This window comes from Aythya ferina (assembly GCF_964211825.1).
Source record: "Aythya ferina genome assembly, chromosome: 7".
NCBI lineage: Eukaryota > Metazoa > Chordata > Aves > Anseriformes > Anatidae > Aythya > Aythya ferina.
In genome coordinates this window covers 18850716-18878691 of record NC_140302.1, presented here as the reverse complement: position 1 = coordinate 18878691, position 27976 = coordinate 18850716, and the positions used below count along the sequence as shown (strand labels likewise).

Below are 27976 nucleotides of genomic sequence, written 5' to 3'. Positions count from 1 at the left end.
TTTAAAATAGACAGGATATTGAACCAGCATGAGTGGGGAAAAGAGATGCAACCAAGCACTTCAAGCTAAATCTCATGAGAGGAACATATTGAACTGTTGCAAACTGGACAAAGCCCAGTTTTTATCATTCACCTCTTCAGTTTCCAACAGGAAAGACAGGATGGTAAACCAATGGTGCGAGGCAGAAGAGAGAAAATCATACTTTGTGAACAGATGTTGCATCTTCTGTATAAACTGCAATTTACTGTCTTTTAATTAGTCTCAGGTATGTCACACAAAAAAACAGAGAAACACAAAGATGGTATCTTCTTCGTATTCCTTCCTGAAACCCAAGAACAGAGTACAGAATGGGCTCAAATAAGAGGGACATCTTCCAGCACTTTTACAGAATTTCTGGGAACAAAAAATATAAATCGAAGATGGGAAAAGTTACTGAGTTATCTAGCTCATCTCCATATTAATACAGAAATACACAGAAGTCTAATATAGTCTCCAAGGTGAACTTCCTTGATTGGGATGTGTATGGCATTTTTCTATACTTGTATTACCGCTGTACAAGAATTTACTACAAAGTGAACAAAAGGGAATAAAATCCATTATCTACGTTCTTAGAGTTTATTCCATTTGGGTTAGACAGAACCCTCAATCTCCTCAGCTCCACTGAAAATAAGACACGGTTTGCATACATACAAAAAGATGTCCCAAAGACCTCTTCTGAAAGCCACCCTCTTCGTTTCTCTGAGGGAACCAGTGCAGATTGATCATTACGTTCACAAAGTTTCAGTTGTAGGGAGTATTCAATAGACAGGCTCCATTTCTGGGACACAGGGTGCTGCCACCAGGTCAGGTCACACATGGCACATACTCACACTCCTCCTGTGACAACAAATACTAGCACCTGAGGTGCAGTGATGATGGAGTCTGCTTTGTTCTATGTCATTGCTAAAACAGGAAAGAGGAAATCCCTGCCCCATTCCCTTTTTCCACTTCCCTTATTTTCCTCTCTCTGTTTGGAAAACAGTCTAACTTGCAGAAAATCTGTAAAAACTAATTTCTTCCTGCTGGTGACATACACTAGAATAATTTCTGTTAGCATAACAAATGGATAAAGCAGATAGTGAGGAGAATGCACTTACTTGTTTACAATCAGGTGCCACTGACGTTAGTAGCAACATTCCCCTCACATTTCAGTGGCAGCAACGCACATCTCAGCTGCTGAGACAAACATCTGCTTTCTGCTCTCTACAGACAGTAAGCTCCAGAGGAAGAGCAACATCGTTCAAAAGTGGGAAGGCTAATGAAAATGTATTTTTCCAAATGTGACCGATGTTTCAGAAAGACAGTGATGGATTTCAAGTCAAAAGTAGTACTACTAAGTAGACCAAACCAGAAGTACTCCAACAAAGTGGTCTTTCTCATAACTTGCTGATTTAGTCAAATTCAAATATTCTGTATAAACAGCTTTATTTCCAATCTCTGAAGGTTTCCCTGGAACAACATTTTCTGAAGACTCAATTATTTCACAGAATTAAAACGCATTTTCAAAGGCTGCTCTATGGCTGGCAAATCAAGCCTGCTAAAATCATGAGTCAGGAACTTGTAAACCTAACACTGAACTTTGAGAGTCCTAAAAATTAGATTAAATGCAAAATAAATAAATAAATAAATAAATAAAAATAAAAATGTTCTTTAGCTTTGAGCTACTTGGGTTCAGTGGTGTCAAACTGTTATATACTTCTCTGCTTCCAGAAAAGCAGGATATTTTAAATAGCTTGAAATGAAATTTCATATAACTGAGATTGAAAGAGACACCTTGACATACATGAAAAAGATGAGGCTATTCAATTCCACAGAAATACGATGCATCCAGAGAGCTGTGCAAGATCACTCAGTATAACCTGTATTTTATATTAATTTAACAAAAAAACCTATAAAGAACAAAAATAATGCCTCCTAGAAATAAGCTGGGCAACCTTTCCTCTTAGTAGAAAGCACTTTCATTGATTTCACCAAGTGATTAAAGAAAATATGATCCATCTGGATGCCCATCTCTTACGAATTATGGCAACTAAACATGCAGCCATATCAGCACATGGAAAGAGAATTTCATTCGTGCAAGATCTGGCCTTGTCCTGGCTCACTAATGCTTTCATGGAAGGACCATTTCATCAAGATTATGAGGTAACATTTTGAGGTAACATTTAAAGTAAGCCTTGCTATTGATCCGTGTCATGCTTTGACACAGAATTTAATCTAGGTTACCTCAGTTAAAGTGGAGTTTCAACCAGCAGGTAAGCCAGCAAACACATATGGAGATCTGCTGGCAAAACCCAAGGCTGATTTTAGAGGACATTGGTGCTAGGCTGTGAAATGGGCGCATGGGACCTGGGCCGGCCCTGCCCCATGCTGCACCAGCAGGCCACAGGCAAGGGCGCCAGAGCTTAGGCCTCAGGGCTAGGCCAGCCACAGCTCATCTGCCACAGCCCCTCCCCAGAAGGGCCAGAACTGGCATTATTTTGGAGACAGAGTTATCCTGAAAAGAACAGACTGAGTCTTAGGCATTTCAGAATTTCTTCTTGAACTTATCCATCAAAATCTAGTTGTTTTTTGTTTGTTTGTTTGTTTGTTTTAGTTTTAATTTTCAGCTGAAACCAGCTGAACCTCCTCAGCATGAGGAGGTAAGAGGGAAGGAAAAACCCTCATTACCTTGAATCTCAGCTCAAGCACAAACCACGAAAAATAATCAGCCATTGGGTTTAAAGGCAACATATCCTGATGTAAATATTGATATTTAGCAGTACAAGCAGCTACTGAGAGACGAATAGCAAAGGGAATAAATTCAGAGGCCAAGCAAGTTAGCAGATATCGAAGGAGCCCAATTTAACCCTCCCTTATATTATTACAAGCTCCCTTAATTTTGTGGGACTAATTCCTAATTCATACCAGATACAGCAGAATCAGAACAGTGTTCTGTGCCTGAACTAATACCCGAGATGTGTCCCAGGCTGTCTCTCAGCAGGTGTATGACACTACAACCCCACCGAGGCAACAGGTAGCTACACCAGCTGGTGTAAATCAGCACAGCAGCGCTGACATCACTGCTGATTTACACTGAAACAGAGGACCTGTGTGCACATATTTCAAATTCCTGATGCTTTCCTTTTGCTACAATGGAACCTGTTTGGTCGAAGGACCTTGGAAGACAGAGCTGGACGAAAGCATTTTAAGCTCTCCCTTTTGTTCTGATGCATTGCACAGAAGTGTCTTTACTCGTTTCATTGGTCTCTAAGGACTTTTTTTCTTTTTCCTTTTTTTCTTTTCCTTCTCAGAACAGCAGGCAAGTGTTGGGAGAAGGGATATGTAATTAAACTAAAACATTTAAACGTCACGTAGTAATTAAAAAATAAAGAGCCGCTGTGCTGTTTGACGGTGTTTTTCCACATATGCAAGCCAGACAATCATTGGCATATCCAAGTCCAACCTTTGGAAAAACAGAATCCCCTTCGTCTCCTGTGCTGCCTGCAGCGCTGCTAAAAAAAACTACAAAAAAAATGAAAACAAAATAAAACAAAGAACATGCGACCACCTGCATATGTAAGTAGAGATATTGATCATTTTGAATGCAAAGGCATGCATCTTTTTGTTGTGACAAATTTTGAGGGAAGGAAGAAAAATATTTGATTAACTTAGTAATGAGGAGTTTCCACTGCTAAGGTAGTACATGATAATATGGCATGAACAGCAGCCCATTGTTTGGGAGCAGAATGGAGCCCTGTATGGGGTCACTGCTGGATTCTGCACACCACAGAGGGAAGGGAGGAATTACACCCCGGACTTGCCGGGGGGAAGCGAGGGCGCATTTCTTTTACGGTTTTATTGGCCTGGTGTACAGGTCAGTAAGTCACACACTCAAACACACACTAACACATGCTCACGCATATAAACGCCGCAGCGCAGAATCTGTCAGAGCTGGGAGGCACCTTGTGTAAGCTGGAAGTTTAATGAGTGCCCAACACTAAGCTAACAAGGTTTTCAAACAGTGGCTAACAAAAAACAGGGATCAGGGAGACTGTGTTTGGTGCCAAGATATTTGTTTTAATATTAACAAGGGCTGAATTCAGGCAATAAAAGACAAGGAGAAAAATAATATCTTCTAAAAGTGCTGAAAGCCAAGCAGTTCAATATTTTAAAGACATTTGTGTTTAAATGAGAGATTTTTTTGAGAATAAGACAGAAAATCTTTGGATGTGAAGCAGAAGCAGGTGGTTAGTAACACAATTTCTGCAAATACGCATTAGCTAAAACCATTTTCTATCTTACATATTTTTAAAACCTGACATAAAATCACCCCACAGCTAATATTAAGTAGAACAACCCAGATCCCCCCGGGAGAGTCATGCCGCATTCCCACAAAGGTCAGAGTAAGATAGTTTAATAAAATTCCCCATTTTACTATTGCTGAGGATCTAGATGTGTGACACTAATCCACTGTCTAGTTAGGTAAGAAACATCATTAAGTACTTAACAACATATCCTAGGATGTTTGTTTGTTTGTTTGTGTTTGTTTGTTTGTTTTTTTCTTCTGAGGATTTTAAGATCCAGGTTTAGAGCTTGAAGCCAAGCCAGTGGTAGCTTTCCTATGAAGGGATATAGTGTACTCTATGTATCCTATGATCCAGTACCAGAGTATCCTATGAAAGATTCAAGTACATCCCAAAACAGGTACCAACAGCCTTACAAGGATGGTGAGAGCTATTGTGCAACTTCCACTACAGAAGATAAGAGAATAAACAGACCAGGACTTTTCAGGATGGAAAAAATATGACTGAGGAGACACATGCTAGAAGTCTATAAAATCACAAATAATGTGGAGGAGGCAAACATGGAATTAGCATTGTATTTTAGAGCACAAAAAAAAAAAAAAAAAAAAAAAAAAAAAAAAAAAAAGAGCCCTTCCCCCTAAATTTTAAGTCTGTAGAGGACTAAACCAATGTCTACCAAGGACATAGTTCTATATAGTACATAATTCAGTAGTGAAACAAACTGCTGCAGGATCTGTAGAGGCCAGAAGCACTACTGAGTCTAAAAAAAAAAATAATACACATTCAATACACATTCAAAATAGATCCTACCAATAGGATTTGTGAAATGACTTACATTTAAGTTCAGCTAATAAACACAATGGCCTAGATGCAATCTGTCACTCAAAGTCATTAAAATCCTGAATTTAGGCATTTGGAATGATCTAAGATAATAATGTTTACCTCATTCTTTCTCTATGCTTTCTTGTATTCCAGAAAGCAAAGGTATTGCTCCTGCACCCATTAATGCAGGAAGAGTAGAAGCAGCTATTCTTCCCATTACACTCCCAACCCCAACACATGATTAACAGCAGAATGCGAAAAGCAACTTCATGTTTGTCATTTTGTTTTCTCATGCTGTAAGGCAAGTTCTCCTAAGCATATTTTTCACAGATGAAGCCTTCAGAAATGCACCAAATGAACTAGGATCTCTCGTTTGAAGACTTACCAAGCAAAGCACAAAGAATGGTTCTCATCTTGCCCACAAATGGTTATATATGAACTTTGAAAAGCCCCATTACCAGAACCTAGATGAAAATCCAAGAAATTTTCAGGCAGGCAAAGGCGGAAGCACACAGCCTTCTCATTCCAAGACTGCTCTGTTGCTTTTGTGCATACTGCAATACCACAAATTATGGAAACCGCAGGAAAACTTGGAAGTCACAAATTTAATGCATTATTCCATATTTTGCTTTAATTTAGCCAGATTTTTCAGCAAGCTGAAAAGCAGCTCAAACTGAAATTTGAACCAGTGTGACCTGTAGCCCTAAACTCATCTGAAGTTCAGTGTTGTACTCTGCATACACTCAAAATGTACCCATTTTACTTTGCCATCTGATCTGCAATACACAGTTTCATATTCTCAAATGATTCAAATGTTCATAGTCACACAACTTATAGTAGTTAAGGATCTTCCTTCCTTTCCTGCTCCTCCTTTCAAAGATGGATAAGCAGTTAAGAAGATGGATACTTGGAAAGGCACCACCAGTCTTCTTACTGGTTTAATGCTTTGCAAAATAGCGCATCATCCCGTAAGATTTTTTTTCAGATTGCCTAGGCTTACTCATTTAAAGGCACAGCTAGTAAGTACCAGCCCCACAAAAACTATAAGAAATTGCAATTCAGCACAAGCTGTAGAACACTAACATATGTTGGCTGAAAAAGTATTCTTTCACGTAACTTACATGTTTACTCAGATATATAGAGCATGTTCAACATGAAATATTGTTTTTATTGTTTTCCTACAGTCTTCTGAGAAGTTTTCAATTTACTTCTGTGGAGTAAAAGATGAATGTATATGCTCCGGTATCTTTTGCTCTGAAGGTGTTCAAAGGTAACAACAGACCTAGCAACAGTTACCTGCTGCTGTCATCATAATGAATGGCAGGTTTGGCATTGAAAAACATTTGCAAAAAAACTGTACCAGTGAAAAGGCAGGTATCTACGTACTGATCCTCTACTAGGACTTGCAATACTATCACAGTTTCATCTATCCAAATCTCTTGACTAGTTGATCTTTGAAGGTCCCTTCCGGCTGAACTATTCTACTCTACGTTGAAAATGAGACCATGCTTAATTTCAGAAACTACATGGGACTGCAATGCTTTATGAAAGAAAACGAGACCTCCAGGTATATCTGGGATTCAAACCATGACTCTTTCCCTTCTCATCCTACTTAGTACTATCATCCTACTGCTAGGGATGCTGCGCATCAGAAGAAATGGCAAACTGTGGCCAAAAGCCACTGACCCAGTTCTTAGAATGGTCAAATTATTAATGCAGATATTCAATTTAAATATTTTCACATACCCGACATAATCAGGAAAACTAAGCTTATTCCAAATCTAGAAAATTTAATCGGCTAATGCGATTAATATATGTTTCCACACCCAACGGTGCACAAAGAAGTGATGGAGTTCATCTTCGAAACATTAGCCTGCATGTCCTGCTTACAGTTGGGTCATCTGGAGATGCACGTAAGAATCTCTGTGAAAGCTAGCCCATTGGTATACCAAGCATGTTGTCTAAATTATCGACCAATATTGTCTCATTGATTCCCTATGATTCAGCACTTCAGCACAAAGCAGCCAAACCTCATATTTTTTTTTTGGTAATTGTCTTCAACTAAGTTCTTCAGCTTACCTAAAACCAAATAATGGCAGGAATACATGCTAGCTCTTGTGACTGTGCAGAGAATCAGAAATCTTTGGGGAATTTTGACAAGCACTTTTTTTTAGAATACTTATGGAGTTTTCTGTGGGTACAGCCATTTCAAATAATTTTTAGAGACAGGCTCCCTGGGTTCTTTAGTGAAGAAAAGCGGTAACAAAGAAGAAAAAAAGAAGACTCGGTTAACATGCATTGACAGTAGCACTCAAGTCAAGAAATGCCTCTAAAAGACTAAAGTCAAAGCTGACAAGGCAGCAACTTTATCCATAGTTTAAACAAAATTTGGTAATCCCAAATCTATAATTAAATTACAAAACCATGCAATTTCTATCTTCTTATATGGATGTGACAGCTGGAAACTAGCAAAAATACTGGCAGATATCTAAATGCCTTTGAAAATAAATGCCCTAGGAAAGTACCAGGGATTAAATGGAATGAATTTAAATCAAATTCTTAGATCAGTTTGAGTTCAGCAACCTTTTATTTCTAAAGTTCTTCTGGAAAAAAAAAAAAAAAAAAAAGAAAAAGAAATATCTAGGACATGTTATAAGTGAAGCCAAAGCATTTGCAACAGCTGACATGCCATTAGGACGCTGAAAAAAAATATATATATGTAAAAGGAGATGACTGAGAATCACTCCAAACAAGTGAAGAGAAAACTCTGGGGATCCACAAACATGTGAGCAGCGACCTAGAGAAAAGAAAAATCACAGGGACTTTTTCCTGCCCTTCTGATTACACAGCAAGAATAAAATTTACATAAACTCTCAGAAAAATATATGGATTCAGAAAAAGGAATTCCCCGTGGATTTTTTTCTGCAATACCTACTGAACTTTACATTTACAATTTATTCAGAAATGATTCCATGTAGACAAATTTTAAACAGTAATTTTTAAGAAAAAGACCCTGTCCTTTTTCATGGCCCTACTCCTCTTGGCACAAGGTAGTCCCTGTCTATGATGAAAATAAATACCAATGGAATGATTAATCATTAATTCAGTGCATTTCCTTTTTTTAATGAAAAAAAAACTTTGTTCATTTTCTGGTTTAAGCTGTTGTACAGGGTCATTTTGTTGCTGCACTCATGATAAGTCAGAAGTGGCTTCCAATTTTAGAAAGTTTTGAAGACTACCAGTGTAAGCTTTTCCTTTTATCTGCCATGCTTAAACAGGATCTAGCAGTAAAATACAGATACAGTAAAATAAGCAGTCTAATTTTATTTTTATAGGGCCTACAAACTTCAAATGCTTGGGAACTTGGTGGCAAATGGCAACAAGGGAGTAACTTACAGCAGACAATAGACCACAGGGATAAATTCTCCTGCAGGGACTTTCCAAGAGACATCCATGAGCACGGATTTCCCTCCTTCCTTCCCATGCACAAACCTATGCAAAGCTCTAGGGGAATAATACCCACGCCAATTTTTCTGTGCTGGTTTCCAGTGTAGACAAGGCCAGCTAAGGTGTGGAAAGTTACGCTATCCAACAGGATGCTTTTCATGTTTGACGGAAAACATGGCTGCAGTGGTGTATGTGCTCTGTCCCCTCAGTGCCTATTAGACCACCCATACAAGCTGATGAAGATTCAAAAAAATAAAATAAAATAAAATAAAATAAAATAAAAAATCAAAGGCTTTCAGCTCAGCAAAGCTGAATGGAATTTTCTAGTACTAAAATTTTGACAGCAATCAGCTAGCACCAGAGTTGTAGCATTACATGCTCTCAGGCAAGGTAAAGCCATTTTGCCTGAGCTTACAGACTATGCAGTTTGGACAGTCTTGCCACAGTAACAGCCTTCTTACTCACCCCTTCTCTTTCTAGGAAGAGGTGCAGTGAACACATTAGGTAACTCATTTGTATCTCTGAAAATAGCTACTATCTCCATTCCCCTCCTGGTATTAATGAACATGTTGACTAAGTTGCAGGAGAATGTCCTTAAGATATGTTTTTATCTTTTTCCCCTCCGAATACAAGAAAGAAATACGTATTTTTTCTGTGAAATTTTCCTTCAGATTAAACCACTACGGAAAGATACAGTCTTTCAGAATACAGCACATTACCCTCAAAACATGCCCTTTGAATAAAGTGGCAGTCCTATAAACTTAAACGTGCAACACCTAGAAAGCAGGTAGCAAAATAGGTCCATAGCTCTATGGACAGTTTTGTTAGAGCCAAGCAGCATCTTGCTTTATTATCAAATAATGCAGTCATGCTCCGTACCTTCAGCAACACTGAGAAGTGGCAGTTGCACTCCTCTAAACATCAGTGGTTCACATTTTGAAACCCATTTCTTCCCAGTACACTGATCGCTCCATCCTCCCTGTTGATCCCAAACATGGAAACAGTTGCTGACACTAAAGGGCAGGAAATTTTAGAAGCCAGAAATGGAAAAGTTTCTGAACAGCATGAAGCTGACCTGTTAAAACTCACCACCCCAAAAGGTCACAGAGTGAGATTAACTGTGGCTGAGTGCTAATGAAAGGCTTGGATCATTTTATGACCGTTCACATCTTTAGCCATGCTAGGCAGAGATAATGACTGCAGTAATCAGACCAAGCTTCAGGGCATAAACTGTCTGTGGGATGTATCTGCCACAGAATTACTTGCCAAAATAGGATTCTCTTTTTCCCCTCTTCAACCTCAAAGTTTTGAGTAATTAGCCCTCTACATTAAGTGTCATCCAGTTCTTTCTCCAATGGTGGGCAATCAGTGCCAGAAATGCAGAACCCCATTTCTTCAGAACGTGTGGTTCCTGCAGCTGAGGCTTCCCAGCGTGACCCCAACAAGGGCAATGCACCAGCCAGACCTGCAGAGGTTGGAGGACAACTCAGCCCAGAACACACTTGAATCCTAAACACGGCTTTGCAATGCACAAAACCTTCAAAACAAACTATACACCAGTCTTGTAAAAGGTCACGTATTTTCTAGTACAGTGGTCTCCTGAAGTTTTTGTCACCATCAACCCTAAGAATTTCTCTCAACCTCACCCTTCCCATTTAAATTTTTGCTGGAAACACAACAAAGGTGATGTAGTTTCAGAAACCAGCTACACAGCCATTTCTCATTGTCTTATGGACCACCAGTGAGTGGTCCAGAACCACATTTAGGAACTGCTGGCATAAAGCATCACAGAAAAGCTAGGAAATAGCAACTAAACTATCTGCGGATTTAAACTATGAGAGTAATAGTTTTGGCAAATGCGTCTCTTCTTTTTTGTCCATAAATTACCTACTAAATTGTTATTTAGTTTATTATTCACAATTGCTGGACAAATAGAATCCACATGTCTTTAGTCTCTGCTAGTGTAAAACATCTTGATGCCAATTTCCCTGCTAACACGAATTGGAACAGTCACGGTGTCCTTGCAAGCAGGTAAAGACTGTGTTTAAATCAGGGCTCTGTGCTGCTGGTCAGTCTGACAGTTTTACAAGAAAATCCTTGTCAGTGATTATTTTCTGTCTTTTGTTGGAGGGAAATGGGCAAAATGATTTGATGACTGCCTACTGAACTGACGAATTTGTTCACTAGATAACTTGCCTACTGGGAATCAATGTCAGACAAGAAGTTACTGTACATAAGATCTTCTTGGTTTTCAATTCCATACTTGCACGCCTAGTTACCTTGCACAGTTTCAGTACCTTGCAATTGTTTATTTTTAAAATTGAATTTATGGTCCCAGTTCCATGTTCCACAGGCAGCTAAGAAACGTCACACCAGCTCAAAAAAAGCTTTTCTGCTTAAGATAACTGCTATAATGCTGAAACGTTCTGTGATTATTTAGATGGTGCCAAACAACATGCTGTCATAATTTTGCCTGGTTTTGCTTTGATAGTCATAATACATTTCACCTAATGCCCACTGTCACTGCAGCTTCTCAGCATATTCTGGGAGAGACTGAATGCTTACCTATATCTTCGTTGTAATGGAAACCTGACTGCCAGCCACTTGTGTGTTCTCATGTGCCAGACTTCTGCTATTCTGCATAGGAGCATTATGGTGAAATCACTGCCTGCCTGCACCTGTGACATAACTCAGTGCCTTCCGCAGGGCTAGCGTATGTCCTTAGCAAGGAACAGGAAGCAAGGGTCAGAAAGCAGAGGAAAGATTTTGGAAAATGGAAGAACTATTTGGTAAGATAGATCCTGTTCCTGTTCTTTCTGTGTCTATGATAAGATGCTGCAGTTTGGGTTCGTATTGCTTTACATTACAATACTCCCGTCCTATCCTAGTTCGGTACCAGCAAACAGCACAGCAAATGGAAAATAACAGACTCCTTAATCATAAAAGATATTCCTAACATCCCATAATATTTGACCACAAAAAATTGTTGACCATAGCAGTAAATGGTCCTGTAAATTTTCCACACATTTGCTATGGCACCAGATGAAAAACACATTTTGATATTGCTGTAGTTTTTTTGTTTTGTTTTGTTTTGAATACAATTCTGTAGTTTCCTTTCTGGCAGAGAACTGAAATGTCAGCCCAGAAGTTTTTTGGTATTTTTTTTAAGTGACTAAATTATTGTTATAATAAACTGTGGTGATATAGGATAGCAACAATACTGTTATGTTACTTGAATTTTGATTAAAGGATAAACATTTTCATGAGATCTTGGAAGTTGTTCTTGGAGCTACATCATCCCTTTTTGGTTTAAGTTTTATTCTCTAATTTTCTGGCTGAACAACTACAACAAAAAGAGTTGGGAATTGGCCTGAGAAGAGCCAGGTTGAAATCAAAATGTATTATTTCACGGTATTGTCAAGTGATATGGAAGCCCTGTAATGCTAAGAGTTGTACGCACATAAGAATCCTCGTAACAAAGAAGTTTGTTCGAGGTCAGGAGAAGGTGAAGAGCAGAGCTGGGAATAGAAGCACTATCTCCTGACATCCGGCCCAGTGTCCTTCCGCCGGACTATCTCAAAAGATCCCTTTCTCCCACGATCACATTTCCTTCTCTGTTTTTTCCCCAAGAGCACTGGCACTGACACAGTGGAGCAGCCTGGGGTCAAACTAGTCCAGTAGGCTCTCTCCAACAGCAGTCAATGCCATCTGTTTCCAAAAGACGCTTTGATCCCAAATCTGTTCTTAAAAAAATAATCAAGTATGAGGAATGGACTGCCTTCTGCCAGGCATTCCATGTGCCTTTTTACTGCCTCTGTTGTTTTCTTCCTTCTCATTTCAGTCCCTAAGCAAGCTGCGAGAATGTGAGCCGGTCTGTGATGACTGACACGGAGAGGCACTGCAATACCAGAGGACAGCACCCTCTAAGCATTTCCTAACGTGTCTGTCTCTTTCTACCTGTACACATGGAGTTGCTGCTGCAGACAGTGCTCGGCACAGAACCTGAACACTCCTGTTTGCGTGCCTGCTGCCATCCCCACACAAAGGGACAGTTTAGATGAAAGACTTAGGACAAACCCAAGTTTCTGCTTTCTGAGCTATTTTCCAGCTCATCTCCATACACAAGCTGTTTAGAAGAAATGAGATTTCAGCAGGATTGAAGAGCAAAAAGTTACTGTGAGATTTATGACAATCAAAAGACATTGAGATTTGTCTGGTTTGTCAAGCTGCATTGAACCCCATTTGAAAAAGAAAAGAAAAATAGACAAAGACAAACCATCTACAGATGGTATCAGCTTTCAGATAATTCTAGCTTTGGACTAGTATCAGTAACTCAGCTTAAAGACATTCACTGCAAAATGGCAAAACTAGGCTATGAGAGTTGATTTCTGCAGTCTGAGCCCTTCTGAACCAGACGGCTGCTTGGTCACACAGCTCTTATCAGCTGTGGCCACACAGCACATCGCTCCACTTCACACTTCAAAATAACCCCTACTCTGTGCATGAACTCCAGGATCAGGACATATGCATTTAAAAGAAATTCAGCATTAATTCAGCTAGAAACAACATGCAATCAAGTGCTAGGAAATGTTTCTGCAATTCTTTGCTTTGCTGCACGCAAAGACATGCACACATTTCCTTTACATGCGCTTGTTTCCCCAGTAATGAAATTGAGATAACAGTACTGTTCTGCCCTCCAGGGCTGCTGGGGATGAAAACAGTACAGTCTCAACAATACTGGTCAGAAAGCACAGCTACTAGGATCAGCTAATTCAAAAGAATTTCTTTTCGCAAAAGGGTAACTGAGGTAAAACCATACAATCCAGGATTTGGGATTGGCCGGGGATCTGAGCCTCATCCCAGTTCCAGGGTTAGGGCTGCGCCTGCAGCAGCAGCAGTTGGGCCAAGACACTGTGCTCCAAGCTCACTGCTGAGGTTGTGCCTCATTGGTTTGGGTTTGGGTTCTTCTCTACTGGACCTGGACCAATATAAGGAAGTGATGAGAGAAACACAGATGGCCATAAAAGCAGACAGCGTGGTTGCAAGAGGAGAAGATAAAACCCGATTGCTCCAGCTCAAACCTCACAAAATCTCCTTTAGTTTATACAGCCTAAAGAGCCTGAATGTGGCAGATGGCTCATCTGTACAAGGAGTGCAGTGGAATACACCTGCAAACACCAGTTTCCTGATGTTCTCTATCAGCAAACTCCCAGTCTGGGCAGGCGTGTTTTTTTCCCTCTTATCCTGCCACTCCACTTTGAATGCTGCTGCTCTTCTCTGTCAGTACTGTGCAATCAATACACAGCTCAGGGTACAGAGCACAGACCTCTGTGTGGCCTTCTCCTCCCTCTAGGAATTGTGCAAACCCATCCCAGGCTTGTTCAGATGCAGCTAAAGCTCTCCTCAGTATAAACAACTAACAACAACAAAAAACCTGCACTCCCAGAACTTTGCCGATTCTTTATGCTGCGTTAGGGTGCGCGTGGCTCCAGCATCCTTTGAAAGCCTGATGCATGGATTAGCTACATCAGCACACAGTGCCCTTTATACACACTGAAAAAAAAAAAAAAAAAGGGAATGAGGTTGTTATTTTGTAAAAGACCTGCACTGTCACTGTCTAGACTTAGCAGGCACCCATTCCATTTGAGTGCATCACAACAAGTTTAACTTAATGCACCTTAACAAACGAAAGCTCCCTAAACAATATACCATCACCAGGGCACCAGAAGTTCAGGCACAATGCTTCTGAGAGAATTTGATGTTCCTGTTAAGCTCATATCCCTAGACATAGTGCTGTGAAGGACCGCTTGCTGCAGCCAAAACGAAGGTAGATGGACCATGGCGTTATTTTTTTTTTATTTTTTGTTTGTTTTATGTTCAGTGCCTTCTGGGAGGTTCTGGCAGGGAAGAGAATGACATGGAGAGAAATAAAATGTGGAAGGACCCTCCCTTGAAATGTTTATTAAAACAAAACAATAACAAAACACTACAGATTTTAAATGAAGTACAAACAAACAGCAAATTCTTTCCAGTTTGGGGGAAAATATGCATAATTGTTTACAGTTAAGATTTCCCAGATGGCATTTCAAGGCTTGCTATTCTTTTAGCACTTGCTGTCACAGGGCAGGAAAAAGAAAACTGATTGTTATAGGTCCTCGAAAACTAAGTGGCATGACACAGATAACGTCCATGCACACCTGCATTTCATCACTTAATTCCCTGAAACACAGCAAAGTAAGGCCCAATCATTTCAGTAAAAGAGACTCTGAAACCAGGATTTCTATCACTTAACCAGACTGTCACTGGCTGGAATCACTCCATAAATGTTATCAGGTGGACTAGGACCTCTTTTCCCCAGCGTAAACATATCACTGAATACTTCAAGCAAGCTCTGAAATATTTTTCAAAAGGTAAGGTACTCATTTCTTGAGAAGCCAACTCTCAGTGCAGTTACACTTTATCATGGAAGTATACTTTTAGACACAGATCTGCTCAGAGACTTGAGAAGGTGTGACAGGAAAGACAGGGGCTGTAGCGAGAGTCAATATCCAAAGCAACATTTTGTTACTCCCTAATTCATAATACTTTGGAAATAGGGAAGAGGAAAACACAAATAAAGGACTGTTTTCTACAGCTCAGGCTCAATGATGAACTTCTACCATGCTCAAATGACGTGCTGCCTGACTAGCATTTCCCAGCAACTCAGCACAACTTCCACAGTGTAAGTTGTCCATTGCTATAAAAGTTCATGAAACCAGCTAAAAAATTTACATGTTTTTTCCAAGACTGAAATCTATAGGCTAGTGCTCCTGCTCCAGGAACCTGTAAGAAGTACTTTTTCCACTGTTGATACTAACACCCTGGTTTTGCAAGCTTTTTTGCTGGAATTTTAAGTCACCCATAATAATAAATCTACACCTAAGCTCAGAGTCAGACTTCTTCTGTTGCTTCTGAGCGCACACACTTGAAAATGAATGGTTTTAGGGCCTTCTGATCTGGGTGTATATCCATGCTGTTAGATTTCCGAGACTCCACGTTGGCAGGATTTATCAACATTTACAAAATGGCAAAGTGGGCGAGTTTGATCTGAGGGGGGTCTTCAAAGCAAACCTGTTTACTGCTGCTGGTGCCAACTGAGTGACCTTGTGAACTCAGATAGACCTACATTTTCAGAAGTACTGATCCTTCAGTTCTGTGGAAAGGTAGCTACCACTGAAGCTTAGGAAATCAGTCCCTTAACAGACACCTCTAACCAGAACTACCCAGGAAGGCAGTTTAAATCCCAGTTACTTTCAAAAAAGTTATTCCTCTGTGTTCCTGCTTCCCAACATCTGTAAAATTAAGAAAGATCTAAATCATAGGCATCTTGAAAACCACGTAAATCAGTTACAGGCAACTGGAGTCACGTAAGCACTTGCAAAGACAATTAAGCCACAAGGACACTCAGTTCTACACCCAAGTTATGCTAAGTGGAGCAGAAATGCAAACTGTCTATCTACAGTTTGCTCGGCTTCTAATTCTGTTTTCCTTGTTGAATTATGGTCTTTCCGCCACCGTAGGGTAAAAAGAAATGTGTTCTGGCCTTTCCCTTCAGCTGTAGGGAGTGCTGAATAAAGATGACAGCGGTTCTGGCTTCACTTAATTGAATTTGGTGTTCAGCTATCTGCTCTAAAAGCACCATGGAAAAAAAAAAAAAAAAAAAAACACACACAAAAGAACATTAGCTCCTTCAAAGTCAAGTCTAACTTTTAGGAATTTACTCAAACTAGAAGCATCTTGTCTGCACTGTTTTCAACGTTGAAGATGTACTGAGATGCAAAAAGCACACTTTTTAAAAGCATTTATTGTCTCTAAAGTGTGAAACAGTGAAACCCCCTCTAGTTTGGGTTGATCTGGCAAAACATTTTCCAAAACAAATAAGGCAAATATGAAATTAATTTGTGTTTCTTTGTGTTGTGCCATTTTAATTTGGCAATTCTATTTTTATTGCTCTTCCAAGGAACAAAATAATCAGTTACAGCATCAAGCACACTGGGGCTATTAGTACCACAATCTATAGAGTCAGCCACTGTAAAGAACCCAGTCCTGAGGCTAACGTCCAGACCAAAACCTGACCAGGGAACTCCTTGGGTTAAAAACCAAGAGTCCCTTGGCTGCAATGGGAGTTGAGGCCCCTGGAATTCAGTGGCCATTCCCCACACAGCAAGTATATTTTTTATAGTCAGGCAGTCATTTCTGTGTTTTTGTGGGAGTCACTTTGATTGGGCTGCACCAAACCAGCCTGAATTACTCTCTCCTGATAGTCCTGAGACTGGGACCTTACTAGACACTCAAGTTGCTTATACCATTGAAGTCTGCAAGGGCAGAATACTTTAACATCACGGTCCTTCATGAATAGAGCACAGGTTCTCAGGTAGCTGTACACTTTTCTGCTATCAACTGACAAGACTAAGACCAGACTGAGGCAACACATTACACATGATAAATATTCACTTGGCGAATGATATTTCCCTTTGCTATCATTTAAAAAAGATTTTCTTTCACAGCTGCATAGCTACTCTAACAGGATTCCCTGAAAAGAGGTATCTACCTTAAATTTCACAAAAAGCTCGGAGATGTGTGAAATGTTCCCTTATTCACAGTGGAAAATTCCAGTACATTTTGCAGATGCTTTCCTGTTCAGATTGCAGCTAAAGTCACGATGCAGTGAATTCACAGAATCTCTCCCATGGACTTTAACGGAAACAATATTGTCCTTAATGATTGGAATAGAATTGCAGATGGACATATTCTAAACCATGTAAAGTGAGAGGTCAACAATGAAGCACCTCTGTACTTACTACATTTAGGGAACTTCACAGATTTAAAGCAACAGCACTTATACCACATAAACTTAGTATTCGCATAAAAATGATACCTATAAGTGATTTTAGGACTAGAATCGAAATCACCCAAATTTGGTAAAGCAAGCCATTAGACCTGAACATCTTATACCACAAAATAATTGAAAAATAATAGTACTGCTATAGAACATTTGGACACTTCCTTTCGCCACTGCAGTATCTCATTTCTCTCTTTGAATACTGGCAATTCTGTCTTGTGGTTACTTTAATTTCTGCTTTGAATGCTTCCCTCCAAGCTAAACTGGCTGGCTTTTGATTTTGCTGTTTTGCTCTTGTTTAAATGGTGGGTTGGAAACCTCCAGATGTCAATATTCTAGTAAAATTTAACCTTAGAACAGCCCTTCCTAACAGTCATTTCAAAACCTCACACACCCTGACCTGGTTTCTTCCAGCACCGATTACCTTGCAGCCCCCTGCCTGGGGAGATGGCCCAATCAGAAGGGCCACGTACTGGCTGATAGCCTGCTCCTTGCCATCACTGCCATATCTTTTGTAAGCAGCAGTTAGCTGCAGTGAAAGAGGTCACTGGTCCATTGGGCACAGAATTCCACATTCAGCTGTGACCTATATCAAATGCTTCAGAGGATGGCAAAAAGTCTTGATCATAGCCACCTGTACAAGACTGTGTAAGACTGGAGATGGGGGAAGGGAAAATTGAACTCCACCTGTCTTGTAGAGGACCTGACCCCACCCCTAAGAGATGATATTCCCCAAAGCTTCAATTTAACCTAGCTAACAGAACTCAAAATGTTAATGTCCAACTGAATTGCCAACTCTATTCCCAAATCTTGCTCAGCTCTATGTTTAGATCCATAGGGTAATTAGACCATGCTGCCAAAATGCTGTTAAAGCCTAAGCTGCAGCTACGCATCCTGAGTGCTGATGGTCTGAGTTTGTGCCTCAGCACAGGAATTAAATTGTCCTATTTCCAATGCCCTGCTTTCCTCAGCTTTGTGCCCCAGCACCTATGGTCTTCATAGACAAGCAATGATGAATCGCTTACGTGGATGCTAAATTTAACAAGAACAGAGGTTAAAACTGTTAACTGTGAGCTAAGTGTGTGAATGGGGAGCCAAAACAGTGATTCTGGGATTGGTAGAAGTGAAGGTGGACAGAAAAAGCAGACTACATGTGTTGAAAAAAAGCTCATCTTCTCAATGCCTGGCTGCACAGAGCCCCCCTACAGTATCACATACTTTACCACCAATTCCACATTGGAAGATCTGGCTCTGTTTTTAAATGTTTTTATGTGCAAGATTAGGATCACAGAGCAGCTTTACATTGGTAAAAAGAACATTTTTTAAATCAGATCAGCTGGTAAAAATCAATGTAATGCCATTGTCATTGAAAAAAGACAAATGTATACAAATCAAGGATATATTCCACTGACTTCATTGGAAAGATCATGAAGGTAATGAAGTCAGTGCATCCAGTTAACAATCACATCAGACTGGAATGAGACCATGCTACAAACCTCTTAGCTGGGATGAGATGCCATAGGTATTCTGGAAGAGTAGGGGGGGAAAGTTCCATAGCATAGGAGGTGCATGTCATCAAAAATGAGTTTCCAAATTTAAGAGGATGTTGAAGAGTTTGCAACAGAATTTCAATAAAACTTCAAGGTCAAAGATGATGCTAAAATGATTTTTTTTAAGGCAATAGTTTATATTATTTGCAGCCTTCTTTTGCCTAACATAAAAATAACCAATTGAAAATTCTAAAATGGTTTAAATGAATTCTGATCAAAAGACTGAAAGAATAAAAATGGAACTGACCAGAGGGAAGTTGACTGCCAGTTAGGCTGAGCCACAACATAAATCAGTTTATAATCATATTTCTCATTATATTTCAAAATAAGTCATGCAGAAATCACAAATTTGTAAGGAGTAAATTATAGCTATGAGAAAATAATTAATGCAATGAACTCCATAAAGGCCATTTCCATGCAAAAGATGACATGTAATATTTAGGTGGTTAGCTACATAAGCAGTATGAAATTCCTTATGTACTACAAGCAATATATTTGTCCATTCTCCCAGATTTAAAAAATAAAAATAAAAAAAAAAAAAAGAAAAGGAAAAAATAAGTAGGCTCTGAATTTTAAAAAATGGGGAAAAGAGACGAATGTGGCTCATGCTAGTTTTGTAGTTGTAGCTTTGAGTCTGCTCCCAGCTTTGTCATTTTTAGGAGTCATCTTTGACTTACATGTAAGCTGTATCAACGCAGCCAGTGTAACCTGTACCTGTTGTGACAGTGAGCCAGGCCCAGGGAAAGAATACTAATGGGGCAGCCCAAAACAGATGGTTTGTGGCAAATAAGCCATGACAACTTCTGCTCAGGAATCAGTTATTCCCAGCTCACACTTTGCTCAAGTCTGTACCCGCTAACAAGGTCACTAGGAATCAGAACCCTGTAAAAATAGTGTTTCTTGTGTGGAACGCCTTAAAGGAAAAAACAAACAGACAAACAACAACAAAAACAACACAACACAGTTCTTTGGGTGCTCCATTACCCATATGGGTTTCATAGCAGCATAACATTACCTACAGTAAAGGAATGGGGCTTCTGGTGCTTGTATGAACCCAGTACCTACACGTTCAGAGACCAGAGCTCCAGCAGTCAAAGCATGGTCCACATACTAAGCAGATCTTCTGTACCCATGGTGCTACTGTCTAACACGTGGCAGATAAGAAACTTCATCAGATAGAAATAAGCTCAAATTAAAACAGGAAGAGGTAATCTGATTACAGTCACATACAAGGCTTTACCACAAACCCAGGAATATAAACCCAGCCATCAGCCAGGCCCCACCCATCCACAGGTCAGCACTTTTAAGGGACACTGATGCTGACCTGTGGGGTTTTCTATGTAAGGTCAGGCTGACCGGCAGTATCCTAATTTTAGCTGTTTAAAACCTATATTTTCAAAGAAAGCTGAAGCTTTCGATGAAGTATTACACTGTATGCACCTGCTGTATACAAGTGCAAAAGGATTAAGCAGTCAGTGGCATCAAGTTACGTGCAGTACAGCAACCAAGCCTCATTTCTGATGGATACTGGGAGTGGAGAGCACACATATAGTGGTGTGTTTTCTGGGCTTGTATTCCCTCCAAACATCTGAAATGCCAGCTATTCCAAAGGAGCTTATTCAGACAGGCTCTTCTTCCCTTGCATCAAAAACTGACTGGTTTTCATCAAAAAACAACTGGTTTTGTGCCTAAAGAATATGGATCTGAAAATATAATTAACCTCTGGTTTCTCTGCGGCCTAGCAGGTAGGGCTGATTGTGAATGTAATACTTCCTTCTCAAAAATGATGTAGCAGGAGGTTTTACGGAGTCCCAGCCTTGAGAATCAGGCTGCTAGGAAGAGATTTTTGTCTGCAAAATTAACACACATGCCTTTTTTCATTGCCTGCTTACTCAGTACGTATTATGTCCCTGGGTATATTTTTTATTGCAGTCTATTATTCAGTTTTTCTATGATTTAGAAGACTTGATGGAAGAAATAAATCATTGCCATGCAAATGTCTGAGATGAAAGCCTCATCATTGTGCTATGCTGACACAACTTAGCCTTCAAAAGTAGTCAGTTCCCATTGCAATCAAAGGGAGTTATGTGGTGAAAAGCCCACTGCAATCCATTGAAATTGTGTCCCTTAACACTTTACAAATGCCTGCAGCCGCAAATGACTCTCAGCACAGTTCATATCTTCATCCAGCAGGCAGCTGTTTCTTTTGCAACTCCAATCAGTGATCACAGAGGCAAAGTACACTGCAGGCATTTGCAGCAGCTAACACTAGTTAGCACTTTACAAGCCTCTCAGTGGCAAAATTTAAAATGGTTTGCCAATCTCATCAGCCCTGCTTTACCAACTGAGAGGTCCACGGTTAGCTTGTGAGCTGGGTACGGAAACTCAGAATCCTGTTGGACTGGGAGCTTACCCAGCCGTTAGAATATACTGATACCTTTGAGTTATTACATTACAAATTCAAGTTAATATCTCAACACTGGCAATGCAGCACACTTTCCTTGGGCCTTCTGCTGTGCTTCTAATACAGCTTCCAAATATTTATTCCACTGCCTTCACAATCTTACCAAAGCAATTTGCTTCTGCCTTATAGCCAGATGAACATATAGCTTTAGAGACGAGTAAAAATGAAGAGAGTTATTTTTGACACCCTCACCATATTGTTAGAACATATTTACCTGGTTAACTCATGGGCATAATGAAACCACCTCTGTGCTAGCAAACCAAGCATGGCTAGGGCACAAGCTGAAGCACTGGCATGCAACCATTCCTCCTATTGGAATATCAGGGTGCTCCCTGGCACGATTTTGGCTCATGCTAACTGGTCACTGTCTCCAGCAATGCCTGGACGCGGTATGGGAATTCTACAGCCAGGGGCTGCTTCCTGCTCACACTTCAAGGCAGGATGTACGGCTGTGGGAGGAAGAGAGCAAAGGGGTGCAGGCATGAGCTGTACCATTCCTTCTGCCACAGCACCCAGAGGATGGCCCTTTGCCACTTTGTTTGCATGAAACATTCTGAAAGCTCAGTATTAGAAACAACAGGTTTTGGCAGAGGGTGATTCCAGTGCTTCCCACACCATAAACATCAGCCTAACTACATGGTTTTCTATTGAACCTCACTCCTGCTACTAGCTGCCAACATCTTGGTGACTATGCATGAGTGGTTTTCGTTCTGGAGGCGTACAACCCAATCCTCCTTACCCACTTTATTTTCACAGGTGATGACTGTTTTGAGCTTTCAATGACTGCAGTGGGACTGATGTTGTTCTATATCTGTAAAGGTCTGCTACAATATACAGTTGGCTTGATTTTTTGGTGTCTGGCTTCAAAACCCACTGTAATGCAGAGATGCTTCATATAGATTTTAAACTAGCTTGAACTCCTGTGCAGCACAGTTTACTAAATCTCCCCTGATGCTTCCTTGTACTAAGACATATAATTTGCAGTTTTTTCCTCGCTCACAGTTTGACAGGCACCATTTTAGCTAAAGCCACAAAACCATTATCACTTTACCCAAGTATGGAGTCTCAGGCTAGCAGATCACAAAAGGGCCCAACATAATACTTTCCTCACCTAGAACAACTATGCTCTTACAAAGCAGTGAAAGATCATTAGTCACTTGATAACCACCTGGTGAACATAAAACAGGGGCTGATAATTATCTCAGAGCAATCAGACTGCATTATTGAGAATGAACAGAACGCACTATGGGAAGCTACCTCTTCTACAGAAGATCTATGGCCAGGTCATATTTTAATGATAATTCATTTACATGGTAATACAGATTTATCTGATTTACGTATTGGGTGATTAGAGTTTCTAGATACAGATGTGGTGCTTGTTGGCCAGATGCAGAGAAACAGCTCGTAATCTGTCCTGGGTACTCACTACATGCAGATCACTTCTCTTTTCACCATCCTCCAATGTGGCTGAGTACACAGAATCCTTGAGTAATGCAGTTTTCCATCTCACTTACTGAGGTACACGTGTTAAGCTGCATATATATCCATAAGCTACCTACCATATAACTTAGCCTAGATTTTCCATGATGGCTGGTTCCTGGTTCCCGTGGCCCCAAGTCTCTGTACCAGCTGACAGCTTACCAACTGAAACGCATGGGCTTTTAACAACTACCTCAACTGTGTATTCTGTTAAGTCTTCTGGAGGAAAACTTCTTTTTTTTTTTTTTGTATTTGTTTGACTCAAAGTGATTATTGGCATCACCTATACTCCTTTTGAAGAATCTGTTTTGTTTAAGCAGTGCCCCTGCAAGGCATTTATGATGGTTTCCATTTCCTAAGTAAAAATTTGTCCACCAAGATAAATCTGTCAACTGTTAACTGCAGGTTTGGGAGCCAACCTCATTTGTTTAAATCATGGAAAATAAATCCTCTGCTATTATCACTAGGTACCAAGTTTCACATCAAGAAAAGCACAGTTTTCTGTTTTGATCACTTAACTGTAATGGCTGAGGAAGAGGAAATTGGTGTTTTTGTCAGACAGTTCTGATTACACAATTTGGCAGCTACATACAGTACTCCTGTATTTTGTACACAAAAGTATCAATTGCTGTGCTTCTATGCTTTAACCACTTTATTTGTAATGGAAGTCTCCTAACTAAAAATGTTTTTGTTTTTCCTTTTTCTTTTTAGAAAAGCTTTTAACATAAGGTGGTACAATTCAAAAAGCTGCTGTTTTCTGTAGAAAAATACTAGCACTTTCATGGGATAAAAATAATTAGGTCAAAATGGCAGTTACTTGTTTTGGACACAGTACTGTGCAGAAATGCAGCTGCTCTAGTGCAATTGCCTCATTTTGGACAGGGCCCTGTTTCCTTCTCTGGATCAAGTCCCTAAGTGTTCCTCTTCACAATTACTTCCTCGCATCCTGAGGAATCTTCCTGTCCCACCTTGGTACACTCAGGAAGATCTGATACAACCTCTGAGAAGTGATCCATAGTGCTATGGGAGAAGGATTTGGAGTCAGAGCATTTGGTGGACTCTGGAAAAATGATGCCAGGCAGCCTGCTACTTACAAAGGTTTTGAACTAATTGTAATACTTTGTCACCCTAGCTGAATCTGTTGTGTTTGTTCTGCAATACTGTGTAACCTACACATCAAATTATATGCTGCAAGCATCCATGGAAGGATTTCTCCACATGCTTTCTTCAGAGTCAGTGAGCGTGGGTATGCTTTGAGGGGAGTTATTTGGAAGCACGTCCCATAAGAAACATCTCCATTCCCTCTATAAAGTTACTAGAGCTGCTGCTGAGATGAAACATTTCTTATGCAAATATAATTAAGTTGGAAAGTTTCTTAAGTTCCTTTCTAGCCCACAGAGTTTCAGTTTGCATCCTATAAATCAAGTTATTGTAACATCCCCAAAAAGTAGCTAGTATTTGATAATACTGTAAAATAAACATTCAAAGATTCACTCTCTACTTGTTTACTTTTGAATGTCTGGGTTAAACTACGTTTTTTGGAAGAGAGACTGTTCTGTACATCTGTAGAGCACCAATCACTACAAACAGGCGCTGGGTTCTCAGAAGCGCCAAGAACCGCATTAACTCTACTGACCCCCTGCTAACTCAACTGTCCATGCAGTTACACCACTGACTGCCACTGCTGGCCAGCATTTCAGGACAAACGAGACTGTCCCTTTCAGAACAGCATCCAGTGTTTACTCACGTTCCTTTCCCTAGAATCCCATTTAAATATTTCCCTTCAGGAACTATTTCCACTTTTAAGAAGCGTGCACCTTAGTTCTGTGTGCTCTGGTTCAGCTGCCTTTGACTGCTAACATAAGAAGCCCTTTACTAACATAAAATATCCTCTCCTGCCTACAATCCCAGCATCTAGATCTTATCCTTGCTAGCTACTTATTTTGTGTATTTTAACATCTCATAAGAAATAAAAGGCAACTATACTTCTTCCTAAAATATGGTGATAAGTAAGAAGCTCAACTACAGGCTACTTTTATCGACAAGGATACAGGAAGAGAACAACATCACAGGAATTTGTTTATTCAAAAAAGCTGAAGTGAAATTTGTTGATTTCAAGTACACGACAACAAAGGCAAGATGTATGACGGATGCTCTGCAGGCAAAGTGCTGTCCAGAGAGCACAGAAAGTGATATGCCTAGTACTATAAAGTCCATGGGCAGGAGTGCCAGGAATGCACTCCTTTTTTTTCTAATATAGTAAATGTAATTTCAAAACACTTTTTGAAATGACTTTGAGGGTACAAAGCATGCAGAAAACTACTAAATGACAAGGTGAGCCACAGCATGGTTGGGAATTGTCCAAATTCTGTCACTAGCCTTAACTCTTAATTTCTCAGACCCCATCCTTAGCACTGCAGCACTTTGGTTCATGAGCTGCTCCAGCAGGTAAGATCTTTGATTGACTGCATCTAAACACACTATCGAGTAAGGGCTAAGGTTGTTTCAGACACCTTCATGTTTACACATTATTAATAATAAGCAAAAGAACTATTTTGAGACCCCACACTTCTGACCATTAGGCACAGGCAGTGAATTTTACTCAGTTTGTGTTTACACCTATTCAGCCCAGTAACCTATCCAGATAAAAGGAAAATAAAAATTTAAATAAGCAACAAAATCCATCTCAGGACAGAATCTGAATCTCAGCCTAGTAATCATTAGTTAGACTTCATTCCTTTGAGTAGTTGCAGTTGGATCCTTTGCTCACCAGTCTTTCATTATTTCCCCTCACAAGCATTCATTCCAGAGAAAGGAAGAAATAATAGCTTGAAATTGAAGTGATATTTATTTGTGACAAATACATTGTGACATTTGATCCTCCTTGTCTTTTTGATGCCACTTCTAAATAAATATTGATGGCCTGTCATTACTTGGCTACAGCCAGGAATGCTTCCATCCAAAAATTCTGTTTTTTAAACAAAACATAATGGGCAATAGAAAGATTTTCCCCATGGCTTTTAGTTTTCCACAGATGCTTATATCTTTTGATTCTAGAATTGTTAAGGATGGGACAAACTGGAGCTAAGGACAGAAAGTGGGCACGCTTTTATTTTCTATTAAGAACATTAATAGAAATAATAATGGAAAACACAGAAGTTGACTGTTTCTTTGCACATCAGTGGAAACAAGATCAGATCTTACTGACTGAACACATGCTCAAATTTTGGGGAAGCTCCAATCCTTCGACCAAGTCTGAACTCTGTGGCTTTCTGTTAAAGCTTGGATTTTTATAGTAGCCTGAGGTTGAATCGCACTGATTCAGTCCAAAACCAACTGAAATAAATTCATTGGACTTTGTTGGAATGAAAGTCAAATTAGATGGTTCCTCCAGGCCTTGAAATGTGTCAGGCTGTAACTTTGTGGATCTTTTGAAATCTGCCTTGATTTTCTCCATACCAATTCCAGACAATGATATTTTTTAAAAAAATATATTTTAAAGAGATTTAAATTTAATCCTGCATTTTGTATCCACCTCTGCAGCCTGAAGATAACACTTATGTTCATCTTTTAAAAACATCGAATTTATACAGGAAAGAATAGTAATTATGGGAGATAACTATATATGGAGAAAAGTGAGAAACGTTCAGAAGAGGAAATATTGCTTTGCACGTAAGAATATTGTGTTGTGGAGGCTCTTGCTCCCATGCTATATCCTCAGTGCAGAACTTACACAAGCTATCCCAGAGAAAACATGCAATGCAGAACCAATCTAATTAACCGATGTTGGAGAGAGCATCATCATTCAGACAGTCTGGGAGTATCTGCATAGCACTTTATTAAGCCATGAAAACAGACTCTCTTGTCCAGCTCCAGCATCTAAGACAATGAGGCCTGGATTGCAACTGAAACCTATAGGACATACCACACAGACAGTAATTTGTCAAATCCTGCTTGCCAGGCAGTATCGGTACTTTTTGCCTTTTCACTGAGCATGTCTTCACCATCCTGTTTAATTGGCAAAATCTCAAACCAGAATGACCAAACGAGTACTGTTTCACAGCTCCAAGTGACACCATTTTTAGTTTGTGATATATCTGGGTGAGATCTGCCCAAGCAGTCACCCATGGCTGCAGGACGGAGGCCATGGAAGCTATCCCAGCTGAGTAGCTGTGAAGTGACAACTGCAAAGAATGGCGTACATTCATTCACAAGTGAAATTCCAGGCTTGACAGTGTGTGGTCATTGACCATTTATGTTGTAACAGACAAAAGGATATCGGGGCTGAGTTGAGTTCTACAGGATAATGGAACTCCAGCAGGGTACGAACAGATGTCAAGAGGATTCTTATTCTTTACAGCAAAGGAGAGAAAGTACTGAAATAACTATTTTTGTATTTGTGGGTTAGTGTGTTTTTTTTTTGTTGTTTTGTTTTTTGTCAGTGTGGCCCTGTCTCGAACAATGGACTGGGGCCACAGTGATGTCCTCTGAGAAGCCAGCTGCCTGTACGCTGACCATAGACAATTTTTGTCAATGTTTTCTGCCTTAGCTTCCCCTTCAATAATTTAGGGATAAAATGACTCTCATCCCTTGAAAAACACTTCAAGAGTAATGGATACACATTTTGGTATAAAAGCTATGTGTTACATTTGTCTACTATGGTGTACAGTCAGTGTGGAAAGGATTGAGATCTGTTACTCTAAGGGAAGTCAAGTTATTTTATCTAACTTTTTTCCCCATCTTTAATTCTTTTCCTTCTTTCTCATACAGCACGAATCCTATGGGTTTGTTGGTAAAACAACCAATAGCCTGCCCAGCCTGCATTTACAAAATAGTCCTTGCCTAATCCCATGCTCCACATTTAGCTATTGAAATTTAATGGCAGCCTTCATAACTTCCCATACAATAGGTTTTAATGAACTTTTTAAAATATGCAACTTTTAAACCCATGCCAAGTAATTTCACAATGTAATCCATTTATGAGACCCCTGATAAGTGTCCAGACAATTTA

The 27976-nt window shown here is 39.8% G+C and overlaps 1 protein-coding gene across 2 annotated transcripts in view; it reads right to left on the bottom strand.

Annotated features, from left to right (window-relative positions):
- Nucleotides 1-27976, bottom strand: part of LOC311439871 (uncharacterized protein) — an 85609-nt gene that overhangs the window by 36489 nt on the left and 21144 nt on the right. The window contains exon 3 of one of the 2 annotated variants that reach the window (XR_014695049.1): nt 14026-14144. The exons of the other annotated variant lie outside the window; for it this stretch is intronic. The gene's annotated coding sequence lies outside the window, so the exon portion shown is untranslated. The remainder of the gene's footprint in view (nt 1-14025; nt 14145-27976) is intronic. 2 annotated transcript variants of the gene reach the window in all.